The following is a 20,332-nucleotide window of genomic DNA, read 5'->3' as shown; positions in this document are numbered from 1 at the left end:
CCCATAGAACCGTACATAGGAAAGTTATGAATTTTGGCACACTGATAAAGGACAGTCCAATGTGTCCCCACAGCAAATTTGGAGTCTCTATCTCTAACCCTCTAGCGCCACCAACAGTCCAAAGTTGCACTTATGTTTTTGCTTATAACTTCTGATCCGTAGGTCCTAGAAACGAAATTCTTGTTTCCTCTGATTCCTTGGCTCAAGCCGATTCGACTGGACCCTATGACGTCATTTTCCGTCATGAAAATTTTTCCGCCATTTTGAATTATTCGTAAAACCTACTTTTTCGAACTCGTCCTAGAGCTTTTGCCCGATTGCCGCGAAAATTGGTATGTAGCATCTAGAGACCCTCACGGCAAAAAGTTATCAAAAGAATTTCGATAAACCAATCCGTTGTCGTATAGCGCGTCAACAAATTTTACGTAGAGCACAAAAAAACAGAATTTAGGCTGTATCTTCGTCAAACTTAGGCCTATTGACACGACACTTGGTACTTGTGATGCCAGTCAGGAACTGAGTGTGCATGCACAGTTTCGTCGCAGCGCCACCTAGTGGCCAGACAGATCTTTTTTTCACCTATAACTTTGGCTGTGATCAACGTATTTTGACGGGACTTGATTTTTAGGAGTCCTGAATAGTCGCCGAGTCCAACGATACCAAACATGCCAGATTTCGCCTTACGGTTAGCCCTGCGCAGCAAAACAGCACTTAAAAAACATGCGCGAATATCTCCGCGAGCGTTATTCCGATCGACTCGAAAACACCATAGGAAGAACATTGCATTACCTTCTGAACAAAAAGTTCTATTGGCGTTATATTAAAATTTTCATCAGAAATGGCCGAAAATTGCAAAAAACGAAAAATTACCTTTTACAATTTGTGTTTTTATACATAAATGGTTATAACTTCGCAACGAAAAGACATTTTTTCACCAGATTTGATACACTGATGTATGAGCAGAGTCTGAGGCCACACAAAAAAATTGGTATGCCTGAACCACTAGGTGGCCCTATAATTGAACAAAATCTATCATATCAAGCAAGCCCTATGGTCATACAACTATTTCTTCACTAAACTAAAGTGTATAGTCAGAAAACCAGCTAGATGTAACACAGTTATGAACTGAGGTTGCATGCACAACTTTGTCATTGCGCCACCTAGTGGTTTTGAGATAGAAATATGGTATTTTTGCCTAAAACTACTCCAACAGTACATCTAAAATCTTGGGTCATCATGTATTATTCCTTTCATGGCTTGGAGATCATTGGTGCATGCCAATTAACTCCTTAGCAACCAGTTAGGATACCTTATCAACCCTTTTTACAAGAGCTATATCTCTGCATCAGAACATCGTAGAGACATAGGGGTGGTCTCTTTTGACTCATTAACACCACTGTAACATTTTGTGAGCTGAGAATTGCCACTGCAAGCACCACTCACATTTTCTTCAGTGTTCTAGTTGTCATTGCTCCTCGAGAAGAGAGGGAGAGATGACACTGAATGAAAACACAGCTATTTTGCTGATAACTGTTATATTATTTAGTCTGATATCAATAGATTTTCCCAGGTTCTTTAAACTTCTCATCCGAATGGTAGCCCATAGAACCGTACATAGGAAAGTTATGAATTTTGGCACACTGATAAAGGACAGTCCAATGTGTCCCCACAGCAAATTTGGAGTCTCTATCTCTAACCCTCTAGCGCCACCAACAGTCCAAAGTTGCACTTATGTTTTTGCTTATAACTTCTGATCCGTAGGTCCTAGAAACGAAATTCTTGTTTCCTCTGATTCCTTGGCTCAAGCCGATTCGACTGGACCCTATGACGTCATTTTCCGTCATGAAAATTTTTCCGCCATTTTGAATTATTCTTAAAACCTACTTTTTCGAACTCGTCCTAGAGCTTTTGCCCGATTGCCGCGAAAATTGGTATGTAGCATCTAGAGACCCTCACGGCAAAAAGTTATCAAAAGAATTTCGATAAACCAATCCGTTGTCGTATAGCGCGTCAACAAATTTTACGTAGAGCACAAAAAAACAGAATTTAGGCTGTATCTTCGTCAAACTTAGGCCTATTGACACGACACTTGGTACTTGTGATGCCAGTCAGGAACTGAGTGTGCATGCACAGTTTCGTCGCAGCGCCACCTAGTGGCCAGACAGATGTTTTTTTCACCTATAACTTTGGCTGTGATCAATGTATTTTGACGGGACTTGATTTTTAGGAGTCCTGAATAGTCGCTGAGTCCAACGATACCAAACATGCCAGATTTCGCTTTACGGTTATCCCTGCGCAGCAAAACAGCACTTAAAAAACATGCGCGAATATCTCCGCAAGCGTTATTCCGATCGACTCGAAAACACCATAGGAAGAACATTGCATTACCTTCTGAACAAAAAGTTCTATTGGCGTTTTATTAAAATTTTCTTCAGAAATGGCAGAAAATTGCAAAAAAAGAAAAATTACCTTTTACAATTTGTGTTTTTATACATAAATGGTTATAACTTCGCAACGAAAAGACATTTTTTCACCAGATTTGATACGCTGATGTATGAGCAGAGTCTGAGGCCACACAAAAAAATTGGTATGCCTGAACCACTAGGTGGCCCTATAATTGAACAAAATCTTACATATCAAGCAAGCCCTATGGTCATACAACTGTTTCTTCACTAAATTAAAGTGTATACTCATAAAACTAGCTAGATGTAACACAGTTATGACCTCAGGTTGCATGCACAATTTTGTCATTGCGCCACCTACTGGTTTTGAGATAGAAATATGGCATTTTTTGCCTAAAACTACTGCAACAACACATCTAAAACCATGAGTCATCATGGATTATTCCTTTCATGGCTTTGACTATAATCCACTGATGGTTGTCAATTCACTCCCTAGCAACCAATGAGAATACCTTATCAACCGTTTTGCAAGAGCTATATCTCTGTGTCAGAACATCGTAGAGACACGGGGGTGGGCTCTTTTGACTCATTAACACCACTGTAACATTTTGTGAGCTGAGTATTGCCACTGCAAGCACCACTTATTTTTACTTCAGTGTTCTAGTTATCAATGCTCGTCGAAAGAGAGGGAGAGATTTCACTAAATTCCTGTTACATTTAGAATAGACTTTAAAGTATTGTTACCCGTTTATAAATCACTTCATGGCTAAGGACCCAAATACATGACAGATATGCTAACTGAATATAAACCTAAAAGATTACTCAGATCATTAGGATCCGGTCAGTTAGAAATACCAAGGGTTCACTCAAAACAAGGTGCGTCAGCATTTAGTTATTATGCCACCTCTAGCTGGAATCAACTTCCAGAAGAGATCAGATGTGCTTCAACAGTAAACACTTTTAAATCTAGATTAAAAACACATCTGTTTAACTCTGCATTTACTGAATGAGCACTGTGCTGCTTCACACTGACTGCACTTTTAACTCAAGTCACTTTTACTCCTGTTTTATTCTTTTTAATATTTTAAACTGTTTTATTAAAATCACATTTATTTTCTTTAATTGTTATTTAAAATTCTCATGTCTTTATTGTGATCTTATCGTGTATATCTTATTTTTACATTTTCTTTTTCTTTTTTTATATATTGTTTTCTCATCTCTGTGTAAAGCACTTTGAATGACCTCTGTGTATGAAATGTGCTATACAAATAAACTTGCCTTGCCTTGCCTTGCCTAAATGAGAACACAGCTTTTTTGCTGATAACTGTTATATTGTTTTGTCTGAAATCAAGAGATTTTCCTAGGTTTTTTAAACTGCTCATCCGAAGTCAACTTTACTTTCTGCTGTGCCCTTTTCGGCTTGACCCCGGTGATTGCTGCTTGCAGCTATATTGGTAATTGTTTCTGTTAATACATTTTTCTTCTTCCGCCATTGCGGTCTATGGCAGCCCATAGAACCGTACGTAGGAAAGTTATGAAATTTGGCACACTGACAGAGGAAAGTCCAAATAATATCCACAGCAAATTTGGAGTCTCTATCTCAAACCCGCTAGCGCCACCAACAGTCCAAAGTTGCACTTACGTTTTTGCTTATAACTTCTGATCCGTATGTCCTAGAAACGAAATTCGTGTTTCCTCTGATTCCTTGGCTCAAGACGATTCGATTGGACCATATGACGTCATTTTCCGTCATGAAAATTTTTCCGCCATTTTGAATAATTCGTAAAACCTACTTTTGCGAACTCGTCCTAGAGTTTTTACCCGATTGCCACGAAAATCGGTGTGAAGCATCTAGAGACACTCACGGCAAAAAGTTATCAAAAGAATTTTGATACATCAATCCGTTGTCGTATACTGCCTTAACGAATTTTACGAAGAGTGCAAAAAAACAGGTTTTAGGCTGTATCTTCGTAAAACTTAGGCTTATTGACACGACACTTGATACTTGTGATGCCAGTCAGGATCTGATTGTGCATGCATCATTTCGTCGCAGCGCCACCTAGTGGCCAGAGAAATGTTTTATACACATTAAACTTTGGCTCCGATCGACATATTTTTATGGGACTTGTTTCCTTGAAGTCCTGAATAGTTGCCGAGTCCAACGATACCAAACATGCCAGATTTCGCTTTATGGTTAGCCCTGCGCAGCAAAACAGCACTTAAAAAACATGTGCGAATATCTCCGCGAGCGTAATTCCGATCGACCCGAAAACACCATAGGAAGAACATTGCATTACCTTCTGAACAAAAAGTTCTATTGGGGTTATATTAAAATTTTCATCAGAAATGGCCGAAAATTGCAAAAAACGAAAAATAATCTTTAAATTTTGTGTTTTTTACACATAAATGGTTATAACTTCGTAACGCAAAGATATTTTTTCACCATATTTGATACACTGATGTAAGACCACAGTCTGAGGCTACACAAAAAAAATTGTATGCTTGCACCACTAGTTATTAGTTATTCTTCTTCTTCCGCCATTGCGGTCTATGGCAGCCCATAGAACCGTACGTAGGAAAGTTATGAAATTTGGCACACTGATAAAGGACAGTCCAATGTGTCCCCACAGCAATTTTGGAGTCTCTATCTCCAACCCTCTAGCGCCACCAACAGTCCAAAGTTGCACTTATGTTTTTGCTTATAATTTCTGATCCGTAAGTCCTAGAAACAAAATTCTTGTTTCCTCTGATTCCTTGGCTCAAGACGATTCGATTTGACCCTATGACGTCATTTTCCGTCATGGAATTTTTTCCGCCATTTTGAATTATTCGTAAAATCTACTTTTGCGAACTTGTCCTAGATCTTTTGCCCAATTTCCACGAAAATCGGTATGTCGCATCTACAGACCCTCACGGCAAAAAGTTATGGAATTCATGTCAATTCGTCCATCCGTTTCCGTAAAACGCGTCAACGAATTTTACGTATAGCGCAAAAAACGGATTTGAGGCTGTATCTTTGCCAAACTTAAGCCTATTGACACGATACTTGGTACTTGTGATGCGAGTCAGGAACTTAGGGTGCATGCAGAGTTTCGTCACAGCGCCACCTAGTGGTCAGACTTAAGCTTTAAACGCCTATAGCGTTGGCTCCGATTGACATATTTTCACGGGACTTGTTTCTTTGGAGTTCTGAATAGTTGCCGAGTCCAACGATATCAAATATGCCAGATTTCGTCTTACGGTTAGCCCTGTGCATTAAAATAGCGCTTAAAAAACACGCGCGAATAACTCCGCGAGCGTTATTCCGATCGACTCGAAAACACCATAGGAAGAACATTGCATTACCTTCTGAACAAAAAGTTCTATTGGCGTTATATTAAAATTTTCATCAGAAATGGCCGAAAATTGCAAAAAACGAAAAATTACCTTTAAAATTTGTGGTTTTTACACATAAATGGTTATAACTTCACAACGAAAAGAGATTTTTTCACCAGATTTGATACGCTGATGTATAAGCAGAGTCTGAGGCCACACAAAAAAAATGGTATGCCTGAACCACTAGGTGGCCCTATAATTGAACATAATCTTTCATATCAAGCAAGCCCTATGGTCATACAACTATTTCTTTACTGAACTGAAGTGTATAGTCATGAAACTAGCTAGATGTAACGCAGTCATGACCTGAGGTTGCATGCACGATTCTGTCATAGCGCCACCTAGTGGTTTGGAGATAGAAAATAGCTATATTTGCCTAAAACTACTGCAACAACACATCTAAAATCATAAGTCATCATGGATTCTTCATTTCATGGCTTGGACTATAATCACTGGTGGATGTGAATTTACTCTCTAGCAACCAATGAGAATACCTTATCAACCGTTTTTGAAAGAGCTTTTTCTTTGCATCAGAACATCGTAGAGACATGGGGATGGTCTCTTTTGACTGATTTAACTTGTTGTAACATGTTGTGTTTTATGCCACTGCAAACATCACTCACATGTCCTTCAGTGCTCTAATGTTCCATGATTGTCAATAACAGAAGGATGATTGCAGTAGACAATAACATAGATTATTTTTGTTGATTACTTTTGCGTTTTTTTCATTTGACATCATGAGGTTTACATAGGTTCTTTAGTATTCTTATCCAAACTCAACTTTACACCCTTCTGTGCCCTTTTCGGCTTGACCCCGGTATTGCTGCTTGCAGCTATATTTATTAGTTATTCTTCTTCCGTTTCTTCTTCCGCCATTGCGGTCTATGGCAGCCCATAGAACCGTACGTAGGAAAGTTATGAAATTTGTCACACTGATAGAGGACAGTCCAATGTGTCCCCATAGCAAATTTGGAGTCTCTATCTCTAACCCGCTAGCGCCACCAACAGTCCAAAGTTGCACTTATGTTTTTGCTTATAACTTCTGATCTGTAAGTCCTAGAAACAAAATTCTTGCTTCCTCTGATTCCTTGGCTCAAGACGATTCGATTGGACCCTATGACGTCATTTTCCGTCATGAAAATTTTTCCGCCATTTTGAATTATTCGTAAGACCTACTTTTGCGAACTCGTCCTAGAGCTTTTGCCCGATTTTCACGAAAATCGGTATGTAGCATCTACAGACCCTCACGGCAAAAAGTTATGGAATTCATGTCAATTCGTCAATCTGTTTTCGTAAACCGCGTCAACGAATTTTACGTAGAGCGCAAAAAAACAGATTTTAGGCTGTATCTTCGTCAAACTTAGGCCTATTGACACGACACTTGGTACTTGTGATGCCAGTCAGGAACTGAGTGTGCATGCACAGTTTCGTCGCAGCGCCACCTAGTGGCCAGACAGATGTTTTTTACACCTATAACTTTGGCTGTGATCAACGTATTTTGACGGGACTTGATTTTTAGGAGTCCTGAATAGTCGCCGAGTCCAACAATACCAAACATTCCAGATTTCGCCTTACGGTTAGCCCTGCGCAGCAAAACAGCACTTAAAAAACACGCGCAAATATCTCCGCGAGCGTAATTCTGATCGACTCGAAAACATCATAGGAAGAATATTGCATTACCTTCTGAACAAAAAGTTCTATTGGCACTATATTAAAATTTTCATCAGAAATGGCCGAAAATTGCAAAAAACGAAAAATTACCTTTAAATTTTGTGTTTTTACACATAAATGGTTATAACTTCGTAACGCAAAGAGATTTTTTCACCATATTTGATACGCTGATGTACGACCACAGTCTGAGGCTACACAAAAAAAATTGTATGGTTGCACCAGTAGTTGGCCTTATAATTGAACAAAACCTTTGAAATCAAGCCACCCTATGGTCATACAACTGTTTCTTCACTAAACTAAAGTGAAGTGTATAGTCATGAAACTAGCTAGATGTAACACATTTATGACCTGAGGTTGCATGCACGAATTTTGTCATTGTGCCACCTACTGGTTTTGAGATAGAATATGGCATTTTTTGCCAAAAACTACTGCAACAACACATCTAAAACCATGAGTCATCATGGATTATTCCTTTCATGGCTTTGACTATAATCACTAGAGGATGTCCATTTACTCTCTAGCAACCAATGAGAATACGTTATCAACTGTTTTTGCAAGAGCTTTTTCTCTGTATCAGAACATCACAGAGACATGGGGATGGTCTCTTTTGACTCTTTTAACTTGTTGTAACATGTTGTGACCCATGTTTGCCCACTGTAAGCATCACATACATGTCCTTCAGTGCTCTAATGTTCCATGATTGTCAATAACCGAAGGACAGTTGCAGTAGACAAGAATATAGATTACTTTTGTTGATTACCTTTGGATTTTTTCATCTGAAATCATTAGGTTTACCTAGGTTCTTCAGTCTGCTTATCCAAATGCAACTTTACATCCTTCTGTGCCCTTTTCGGCTTGACCCCGGTATTGCTGCTTGCAGCTATATTTCTTCTTCCGTTTCTTCTTCCGCCATGGCGGTCTATGGCAGCCCATAGAACCGTATGTAGGAAAGTTATGAAATTTGGCACACTGATAAAGGACAGTCCAATGTGTCCCCATAGCAAATTTGGAGTCTCTATCTCTAACCCGCTAGCGCCACCAACAGTCCAAAGTTGCACTTATGTTTTTGCTTATAACTTCTGATCCGTAAGTCCTAGAAACAAAATTCTTGCTTCCTCTGATTCCTTGGCTCAAGACGATTCGACTGGACCCTATGACGTCATTTTCCGTCATGAAAATTTTTCCGCCATTTTGAATTATTCGTAAGACCTACTATTGCGAACTCGTCGTAGAGCTTTTGCCCGATTTTCACGAAAATCGGTATGTAGCATCTACAGACCCTCACGGCAAAAAGTTATGGAATTCATGTCAATTCGTCAATCTGTTTTCGTAAACCGCGTCAACGAATTTTACGTAGAGCGCAAAAAAACGGATTTGAGGCTGTATCTTCGGCAAACTTAAGCCTATTGACACGATACTTGGTACATGTGATGCCAGTCAGGAACTACGAGTGCATGCAGAGTTTCGTCACAGCGCCACCTAGTGGTCAGACTTATGTTTTACACGCCTATAACTTTGGCTCCGATTGACGTATTTTGACGGGACTTGATTTTTAGGAGTCCTGAGTAATCGCCGAGTCCAACGATACCAAACATGCCAGAATTCGCCTTACGGTTAACCCTGCGTGGCAAAATAGCACTTAAAAAACACGCGCGAATATCTCCGCGAGCGTTATTACAATCGACTCAAAAATGCCATAGGAAGAACATTGCATTACCTTCTGAACAAAAAACTCTATTAGCATTATATTAAAATTTTCATCAGAAATGGCCGAAAATTGCAAAAAACGAAAAATTACCTTTACATTTTGTGTTTTTTTACACATAAATGGTTATAACTTCGCAACAAAAAGAGATTTTTTCACCAGATTTGATACGCTGATGTATGAGCAGAGTCTGAGGCCACACAAAAAATTGGTATGCCTGAACCACTAGGTGGCCCTATAATTGAACAAAACATTTCATATCAAGCAAGCCCTATGGTCATACAACTATTTCTTTGCTGAACTAAAGTGTAAAGTCATGAAACTAGCTAGATGTAACGCAGATATGACCCGAGGTTGCATGCACGATTCTGTCATAGTGCCACCTAGTGGTTTGGAGATAGAAAATAGCTATATTTGCCTAAAACTACTGCAACAACACATCTAAAACCATGAGTCATCATGGATTCTTCATTTCATATGGCTTGGTCTATAATCACTGGTGGATGTGAATTTACTCTCTAGCAACCAATGAGAATACCTTATGAACCGTTTTGAAAGAGCTTTTTCTCTGCATCAGAACATCGTAGAGACATGGGGATGGTCTCTTTTGACTGATTTAACTTCTTGTAACATGTTGTGACCCATGTTATGCCACTGCAAACATCACTCACATATCCTTCTGTGCTCTAATGTTCCATGACTGTCAATAACAGAAGGATTATTGCAGTGGATTAGAACATAGATTATTTTTGTTGATTACTTTTGCGTTTTTTCATCTGAAATCATTAGGTTTACCTAGGTTCTTTGGTCTGCTTATCCAAACTCAACTTTACACCCTTTTGTGCCCTTTTGGGCTTGACCCCGGTATCGCTGCTTGCAGCTATATTTAGGGGTCAAGCCCCGAAGGAGCGAAGACCCCTATTGTATTTGTTAGTTTTCTTTTTATTAGGGGTCAAGCCCCGAAGGGGCGAAGACCCCTATTGTATCCGTTAGTTTTCTTATAATTATTATTATTATTATTATTATTATTATTATTATTATTATTCTTCCGCCATTGCGGTCTATGGCAGCCCATAGAACCGTACGTAGGAAAGTTATGAAATTTGGCACACTGATAAAGGACAGTCCAATGTGTCCCCACAGCAAATTTGGCGTCTCTATCTCTAACCCTCTAGCGCCACCAACAGTCCAAAGTTGCACTTATGTTTTTGCTTATAACTTCTGATCCGTAGGTCCTAGAAACGAAATTCTTGTTTCCTCTGATTCCTTGGCTCAAGACGATTCGACTGGACCCTATGACGTCATTTTCCGTCATGAAAATTTTTCCGCCATTTTGAATTATTCGTAAAACCTACTTTTCGAACTCGTCCTAGAGCTTTTGCCCGATTGCCGCGAAAATTGGTATGTAGCATCTAGAGACCCTCACGGCAAAAAGTTATCAAAAGAATTTCGATAAACCAATCCGTTGTCGTATAGCGCGTCAACAAATTTTACGTAGAGCACAAAAAACAGATTTTAGGCTGTATCTTCGTCAAACTTAGGCCTATTGACACGACACTTGGTACTTGTGATGCCAGTCAGGAACTGAGTGTGCATGCACAGTTTCGTCGCAGCGCCACCTAGTGGCCAGACAGATGTTTTTTACACCTATAACTTTGGCTGTGATCAACGTATTTTGACGTGACTTGATTTTTAGGAGTCCTGAATAGTCGCCGAGTCCAACGATACCAAACATGCCAGATTTCGCTTTACGGTTAGCCCTGCGCAGCAAAACAGCACTTAAAAAACATGCGCAAATATCTCCGCAAGCGTTATTCCGATCGACTCGAAAACACCATAGGAAGAACATTGCATTACCTTCTGAACAAAAAGTTCTATTGGCGTTATATTAAAATTTTCATCAGAAATGGCCGAAAATTGCAAAAAACGAAAAATTACCTTTAGATTTTCAGTTTTTACACATAAATGGTTATAACTTCGTAACGCAAAGAGATTTTTTCACCATATTTGATATGCTGATGTACGACCACAGTCTGAGGCTACACAAAAAAAAATGTATGCTTGCACCACTAGTTGGCCTTATAATTGAACAAAACCTTTCATATCAAGCAAGCCCTATGGTCATACAACTATTTCTTCACTAAACTAAAGTGTATAGTCATAAAACTAGCTAGATGTGACACAGTTATGAACTGAGGTTGCATGCACAACTTTGTCATTGCGCCACCTAGTGGTTTTGAGATAGAAATATGGTATTTTTGCCTAAAACTACTCCAACAGTACATCTAAAATCTTGGGTCATCATGTATTATTCCTTTCATGGCTTGAAGATCATTGGTGCATGCCAATTAACTCCTTAGCAACCAATTAGGATACCTTATCAATCCTTTTTACAAGAGCTATATCTCTGCATCAGAACATCGTAGAGACATGGGGGTGGTCTCTTTTGACTCATTAACACCACTGTAACATTTTGTGAGCTGAGAATTGCCACTGCAAGCACCACTCACATTTTCTTCAGTGTTCTAGTTGTCAATGCTCCTCGAGAAGAGAGGGAGAGATTACACTGAATGAAAACACAGCTTTTTGCTGATAACTGTTATATTACTTAGTCTGAAATCAAGAGATTTTCTTAGGTTCTTTAAACTGATCATCCGAATTCAACTTTACTTTCTTCTGTGCCCTTTTTGGCTTGACCCCGGCATTGCTGCTTGCAGCTATATTTATTATTATTTTTCTTCCTCGTTCTTCCGCCGAAAGTCAATGGCAGCCCATAGAACCGTACATAGGAAAGTTATGAAATTTGGCACACTGATAAAGGACAGTCCAATGTGTCTCCACAGCAAATTTGGAGTCTCTATCTCTAACCCTCTAGCGCCACCAACAGTCCAAAGTTGCACTTATGTTTTTGCTTATAACTTCTGATCCGTAGGTCCTAGAAACGAAATTCTTGTTTCCTCTCATTCTTTGGCTCAAGTCGATTCGACTGGACCCTATGACGTCATTTTCCGTCATGAAAATTTTTCCGCCATTTTGAATTATTCGTAAAACCTACTTTTTCAAACTCGTCCTAGAGCTTTTGCCCGATTGCCGCGAAAATTGGTATGTAGCATCTAGAGACCCTCACGGCAAAAAGTTATCAAAAGAATTTCGATAAACCAATCCGTTGTCGTATAGCGCGTCAACAAATTTTACGTAGTGCGCAAAAAAACAGATTTTAGGGTGTATCTTCATCAAAGTTTGGCCTATTGACACGACACTTGGTACTTGTGATGCCAGTCAGGAATTGAGTGTGCATGCACAGTTTCCTTGCAGCGCCACCTAGAGGCCAGACAGATGTTTTTTACACCTATAACTTTGGCTGTGATCAACGTATTTTGACGGGAATTGATTTTTAGGAGTCCTGAATAGTCGCCGAGTCCAACGATACCAAACACGTCAGATTTCGCCTTACAGTTAGCCCTGCGCAGCAAAACAGCACTTAAAAAACATGCGCGAATATCTCCGCGAGCGTTATTCCGATCGACTCGAAAACACCATAGGAAGAACATTGCATTACCTTCTGAACAAAAAGTTCTATTGGCGTTATATTAAAATTTTCATCAGAAATGGCCGAAAATTGCAAAAAACGAAAAATTACCTTTTACAATTTGTGTTTTTATACATAAATGGTTATAACTTCGCAACGAAAAGAAATTTCTTCACCAGATTTGATACGCTGATGTATGAGCAGAGTCTGAGGCCACACAAAAAAATTGGTATGCCTGAACCACTAGGTGGCCCTATAATTGAACAAAATCTTTCATATCAAGCAAGCCCTATGGTCATACAACTATTTCTTCACTAAACTAAAGTGTATAGTCATAAAACTAGCTAGATGTAACACAGTTATGAACTGAGGTTGCATGCACAACTTTGTCATTGCGCCACCTAGTGGTTTTGAGATAGAAATATGGTATTTTGCCTAAAACTACTCCAACAGTACATCTAAAATCTTGGGTCATCATGTATTATTCCTTTCATGGCTTGGAGATCATTGGTGCATGCCAATTAACTCCTTAGCAACCAATTAGGATACCTTATCAATCCTTTTAACAAGAGCTATATCTCTGCATCAGAACATCGTAGAGACATGGGGGTGGTCTCTTTTGACTCATTAAACACCACTGTAACATTTTGTGAGCTGAGAATTGCCACTGCAAGCACCACTCACATTTTCTTCAGTGTTCTAGTTGTCAATGCTCCACGAGAAGAGAGGGAGAGATGACACTGAATGAAAACACAGCTTTTTTGCTGATAACTGTTATATTATTTAGTCTGAAATCAAGAAATTTTCCCAGGTTCTTTAAACTGCTCATCCGGATTCAACTTTCTTATGTGCCCTTTTTGGCTTGACCCCGGCATTGCTGCTTGCAGCTATATTTATTATTATTATTCTTCTTCCGCCATTGCGGTCTATGGCAGCCCATAGAACCGTATGTAGGAAAGTTATGAAATTTGGCACACTGATAAAGGACAGTCCAATGTGTCCCCACAGCAAATTTGGAGTCTCTATCTCTAACCCGCTAGCGCCACCAACAGTCCAAAGTTGAACTTATGTTTTTGCTTATAACTTCTGATCCGTAAGTCCTAGAAACGAAATTCTTGTTTCCTCTGATTCCTTGGCTCAAGACGATTCGACTGGACCCTATGACGTCATTTTCCGTCATGAAAATTTTTCCGCCATTTTGAATTATTCGTAAAACCTACTTTTGCGAACTCGTCCTAGAGTTTTTACCCGATTGTCGCGAAATTTGGTATGTAGCATCTAGAGACCCTCTCGGCAAAAAGTTATCAAAAGAATTTCGATAAACCAATCCGTTGTCGTATAGCGCGTTAACAAATTTTACGTAGAGCGCAAAAAAACAGATTTTAGGCTGTATCTTCGTCAAACTTAGGCCTATTGACACGACACTTGGTACTTGTGATGCCAGTCAGGAACTGAGTGTGCATGCACAGTTTCGTCGCAGAGCCACCTAGTGGCCAGACAGATGTTTTTTACACCTATAACTTTGGCTGTGATCAACGTATTTTGACGGGACTTGATTTTTAGGAGTCCTGAATAGTCGCCGAGTCCAACGATACCAAACATGCCAGATTTCGCCTTAAGGTTAGCCCTGTGCAGCAAAACAGCACTTAAAAAACACGCGCGAATATCTCCGCGAGCGTTATTCTGATCGACTCGAAAACATCATAGGAAGAATATTGCGTTACCTTCTGAACAAAAAGTTCTATTGGCACTATAATAAAATTTTCATCAGAAATGGCCGAAAATTGCAAAAAACGAAAAATTACCTTTAAATTTTGTGTTTTAATAACAAAATTGGTTATAACTTCGTAACGCAAAGAGATTTTTTCACCATATTTGATACGCTGATGTACGACCACAGTCTGAGGCTACACAAAAAAAATTCTATGGTTGCACCACTAGTTGGCCTTATAATTGAACAAAACCTTTGAAATCAAGCCACCCTATGGTCATACAACTGTTTCTTCACTAAACTAAAGTGTATAGTCATAAAACTAGCTAGATGTAACACATTTATGACCTGAGGTTGCATGCACGAATTTTGTCATTGCGCCACCTACTGGTTTTGAGATATAATATGGCATTTTTTGCCTAAAACTACTGCAACAACACATCTAAAACCATGAGTCATCATGGATTATTCCTTTCATGGCTTTGACTATAATCACTAGAGGATGTCCATTTACTCTCTAGCAACCAATGAGAATACGTTATCAACTGTTTTTGCAAGAGCTTTTTCTCTGTATCAGAACATCACAGAGACATGGGGATGGTCTCTTTTGACTCTTTTAACTTGTTGTAACATGTTGTGACCCATGTTTGCCCACTGTAAGCATCACATACATGTCCTTCAGTGCTCTAATGTTCCATGATTGTCAATAACCGAAGGACAGTTGCAGTAGACAAGAATATCGATTATTTTTGTTGATTACCTTTGCATTTTTTCATCTGAAATCATTAGGTTTACCTAGGTTCTTCAGTCTGCTTATCCAAACGCAACTTTACATCCTTCTGTGCCCTTTTCGGCTTGACCCCGGTATTGCTGCTTGCAGCTATATTTAGGGGTCAAGCCCCGAAGGGGCGAAGACCCCTATTGTATCCGTTAGTTTTCTTTTTATTATTATTATTCTTCTTCCGCCATTGCGGTCTATGGCAGCCCATAGAACCGTACGTAGGAAAGTTATGAAATTTGGCACACTGATAAAGGACAGTCCAATGTGTCCCCACAGCAAATTTGGAGTCTCTATCTCTAACCCGCTAGCGCCACCAACAGTCCAAAGTTGAACTTATGTTTTTGCTTATAACTTCTGATCCGTAAGTTCTAGAAACGAAATTCTTATTTCCTCTGATTCCTTGGCTCAAGACGATTCGATTGGACCCTATGAAGTCATTTTCCGTCATGAAAAATTTTCCGCCATTTTGAATTATTCGTAAAACCTACTTTTGCGAACTCGTCCTAGAGTTTTTACCCGATTGTCGCGAAATTTGGTATGTAGCATCTAGAGACCCTCACGGCAAAAAGTTATCAAAAGAATTTCGATAAACCAATCCGTTGTCGTATAGCGCTTTAACAAATTTTACGTAGAGCGCAAAAAAACAGATTTTAGGCTGTATCTTCGTCAAACTTAGGCCTATTGACACGACACTTGGTACTTGTGATGCCAGTCAGGAACTGAGTGTGCATGCACAGTTTCGTCGCAGCGCCACCTAGTGGCCAGACAGATGTTTTTTACACCTATAACTTTGGCTGTGATCAACGTATTTTGACGGGACTTGATTATTAGGAGTCCTGAATAGTCGCCGAGTCCAACGATACCAAACATGCCAGATTTCGCCTTACGGTTAGCCCTGCGCAGCAAAACAGCACTTAAAAAACACGCGCGAATATCTCCGCAAGCGTAATTCTGATCGACTCGAAAACATCATAGGAAGAATATTGCATTACCTTCTGAACAAAAAGTTCTATTGGCACTATATTAAAATTTTCATCAGAAATGGCCGAAAATTGCAAAAAACGAAAAATTACCTTTAAATTTTGTGTTTTTACACATAAATGGTTATAACTTCGTAAAGCAAAGAGATTTTTTCACCATATTTGATACGCTGATGTACGACCACAGTCTGAGGCTACACAAAAAAAATTGTGTGCTTGCACCACTAGTTGGCCTTATAATTGAACAAAACCTTTGAAATCAAGCCACCCTATGGTCATACAACTGTTTCTTCACTAAACTAAAGTGTATAGTCATAAAACTAGCTAGATGTAACACAGTTATGACCTGAGGTTGCATGCACAACTTTGTCATTGCACCACCTAGTGGTTTTGAGATAGAAATATGGTAATTTTGCCTAAAACTACTCCAACAGTACATCTAAAATCTTGGGTCATCATGTATTATTCTTTCATGGCTTGGAGATCATTGGTGCATGCCAATTAACTCCTTAGCAACCAAGTAGGATACCTTATCAACCCTTTTTACAAGAGCTATATCTCTGCATCAGAACATCGTAGAGACATGGGGGTGGTCTCTTTTGACTCATTAACACCACTGTAACTTTTTGTGAGCTGAGAATTGCCACTGCAAGCACCACTCACATTTTCTTCAGTGTTCTAGTTGTCAATGCTCCTCGAGAAGAGAGGGAGAGATGACACTGAATGAAAACACAGCTTTTTTGCTGATAACTGTTATATTATTTGTTCTGATATCAAGAGATTTTCCCAGGTTCTTTAAACTGCTCATCCGAATTCAACTTTACTTTCTTATGTGCCTTTTTGGCTTGACCCCGGCATTGCTGCTTGCAGCTATATTTAGGGGTCAAGCCCCGAAGGGGCGAAGACCCCTATTGTATCCGTTAGTTTTCTTTTTATTATTATTATTCTTCTTCCGCCATTGCGGTCTATGGCAGCCCATAGAACCGTATGTAGGAAAGTTATGAAATTTGGCACACTGATAAAGGACAGTCCAATGTGTCCCCACAGCAAATTTGGAGTCTCTATCTCTAACCCGCTAGCGCCACCAACAGTCCAAAGTTGAACTTATGTTTTTGCTTATAACTTCTGATCCGTAAGTCCTAGAAACGAAATTCTTGTTTCCTCTGATTCCTTGGCTCAAGACGATTCGACTGGACCCTATGACGTCATTTTCCGTCATGAAAATTTTTCCGCCATTTTGAATTATTCGTAAAACCTACTTTTGCGAACTCGTCCTAGAGTTTTTACCCGATTGTCGCGAAATTTGGTATGTAGCATCTAGAGACCCTCTCGGCAAAAAGTTATCAAAAGAATTTCGATAAACCAATCCGTTGTCGTATAGCGCGTTAACAAATTTTACGTAGAGCGCAAAAAAACAGATTTTAGGCTGTATCTTCGTCAAACTTAGGCCTATTGACACGACACTTGGTACTTGTGATGCCAGTCAGGAACTGAATGTGCATGCACAGTTTCGTCGCAGCGCCACCTAGTGGCCAGACAGATGTTTTTTACACCTATAACTTTGGCTGTGATCAACGTATTTTGACGGGACTTGATTTTTAGGAGTCCTGAATAGTCGCCGAGTCCAACGATACCAAACATGCCAGATTTCGCCTTAAGGTTAGCCCTGTGCAGCAAAACAGCACTTAAAAAACACGCACGAATATCTCCGCGAGCGTTATTCTGATCGACTCGAAAACATCATAGGAAGAATATTGCATTACCTTCTGAACAAAAAGTTCTATTGGCACTATATTAAAATTTTCATCAGAAATGGCCGAAAATTGCAAAAAACGAAAAATTACCTTTAAATTTTGTGTTTTTACACATAAATGGTTATAACTTCGTAAAGCAAAGAGATTTTTTCACCATATTTGATACGCTGATGTACGACCACAGTCTGAGGCTACACAAAAAAAATTGTGTGCTTGCACCACTAGTTGGCCTTATAATTGAACAAAACCTTTGAAATCAAGCCACCCTATGGTCATACAACTGTTTCTTCACTAAACTAAAGTGTATAGTCATAAAACTAGCTAGATGTAACACAGTTATGACCTGAGGTTGCATGCACAACTTTGTCATTGCACCACCTAATGGTTTTGAGATAGAAATATGGTAATTTTGCCTAAAACTACTCCAACAGTACATCTAAAATCTTGGGTCATCATGTATTATTCTTTCATGGCTTGGAGATCATTGGTGCATGCCAATTAACTCCTTAGCAACCAAGTAGGATACCTTATCAACCCTTTTTACAAGAGCTATATCTCTGCATCAGAACATCGTAGAGACATGGGGGTGGTCTCTTTTGACTCATTAACACCACTGTAACTTTTTGTGAGCTGAGAATTGCCACTGCAAGCACCACTCACATTTTCTTCAGTGTTCTAGTTGTCAATGCTCCTCGAGAAGAGAGGGAGAGATGACACTGAATGAAAACACAGCTTTTTTGCTGATAACTGTTATATTATTTGTTCTGATATCAAGAGATTTTCCCAGGTTCTTTAAACTGCTCATCCGAATTCAACTTTACTTTCTTATGTGCCTTTTTGGCTTGACCCCGGCATTGCTGCTTGCAGCTATATTTAGGGGTCAAGCCCCGAAGGGGCGAAGACCCCTATTGTATCCGTTAGTTTTCTTTTTATTATTATTATTCTTCTTCCGCCATTGCGGTCTATGGCAGCCCATAGAACCGTATGTAGGAAAGTTATGAAATTTGGCACACTGATAAAGGACAGTCCAATGTGTCCCCACAGCAAATTTGGAGTCTCTATCTCTAACCCGCTAGCGCCACCAACAGTCCAAAGTTGAACTTATGTTTTTGCTTATAACTTCTGATCCGTAAGTCCTAGAAACGAAATTCTTGTTTCCTCTGATTCCTTGGCTCAAGACGATTCGACTGGACCCTATGACGTCATTTTCCGTCATGAAAATTTTTCCGCCATTTTGAATTATTCGTAAAACCTACTTTTGCGAACTCGTCCTAGAGTTTTTACCCGATTGTCGCGAAATTTGGTATGTAGCATCTAGAGACCCTCTCGGCAAAAAGTTATCAAAAGAATTTCGATAAACCAATCCGTTGTCGTATAGCGCGTTAACAAATTTTACGTAGAGCGCAAAAAAACAGATTTTAGGCTGTATCTTCGTCAAACTTAGGCCTATTGACACGACACTTGGTACTTGTGATGCCAGTCAGGAACTGAATGTGCATGCACAGTTTCGTCGCAGCGCCACCTAGTGGCCAGACAGATGTTTTTTACACCTATAACTTTGGCTGTGATCAACGTATTTTGACGGGACTTGATTTTTAGGAGTCCTGAATAGTCGCCGAGTCCAACGATACCAAACATGCCAGATTTCGCCTTAAGGTTAGCCCTGTGCAGCAAAACAGCACTTAAAAAACACGCACGAATATCTCCGCGAGCGTTATTCTGATCGACTCGAAAACATCATAGGAAGAATATTGCATTACCTTCTGAACAAAAAGTTCTATTGGCACTATATTAAAATTTTCATCAGAAATGGCCGAAAATTGCAAAAAACGAAAAATTACCTTTTAATTTTGTGTTTTAATAACAAAATTGGTTATAACTTCGTAACGCAAAGAGATTTTTTCACCATATTTGATACGCTGATGTACGACCACAGTCTGAGGCTACACAAAAAAAATTGTATGGTTGCACCACTAGTTGGCCTTATAATTGAACAAAACCTTTGAAATCAAGCCACCCTATGGTCATACAACTGTTTCTTCACTAAACTAAAGTGTATAGTCATAAAACTAGCTAGATGTAACACATTTATGACCTGAGGTTGCATGCACGAATTTTGTCATTGCGCCACCTACTGGTTTTGAGATAGAATATGGCATTTTTTGCCTAAAACTACTGCAACAACACATCTAAAACCATGAGTCATCATGGATATACCTTTCATGGCTTTGACTATAATCACTAGAGGATGTCCATTTACTCTCTAGCAACCAATGAGAATACGTTATCAACTGTTTTTGCAAGAGCTTTTTCTCTGTATCAGACCATCACAGAGACATGGGGATGGTCTCTTTTGACTCTTTTAACTTGTTGTAACATGTTGTGACCCATGTTTGCCCACTGTAAGCATCACATACATGTCCT

General features: G+C 39.4%; 1 protein-coding gene across 2 annotated transcripts in view; it reads right to left on the bottom strand.

Moving 5' to 3' along the window:
- adgrv1 (adhesion G protein-coupled receptor V1) overlaps positions 1-20,332 on the bottom strand; it is a 691,082-nt gene that overhangs the window by 385,664 nt on the left and 285,086 nt on the right. The window lies entirely within an intron of this gene.

The sequence above is a fragment of the Paramisgurnus dabryanus genome, chromosome 5 (genome assembly GCF_030506205.2).
Source record: "Paramisgurnus dabryanus chromosome 5, PD_genome_1.1, whole genome shotgun sequence".
In the NCBI taxonomy this organism is placed as follows: domain Eukaryota; kingdom Metazoa; phylum Chordata; class Actinopteri; order Cypriniformes; family Cobitidae; genus Paramisgurnus; species Paramisgurnus dabryanus.
This window is presented reverse-complemented; position numbering and strand designations above follow the sequence as displayed.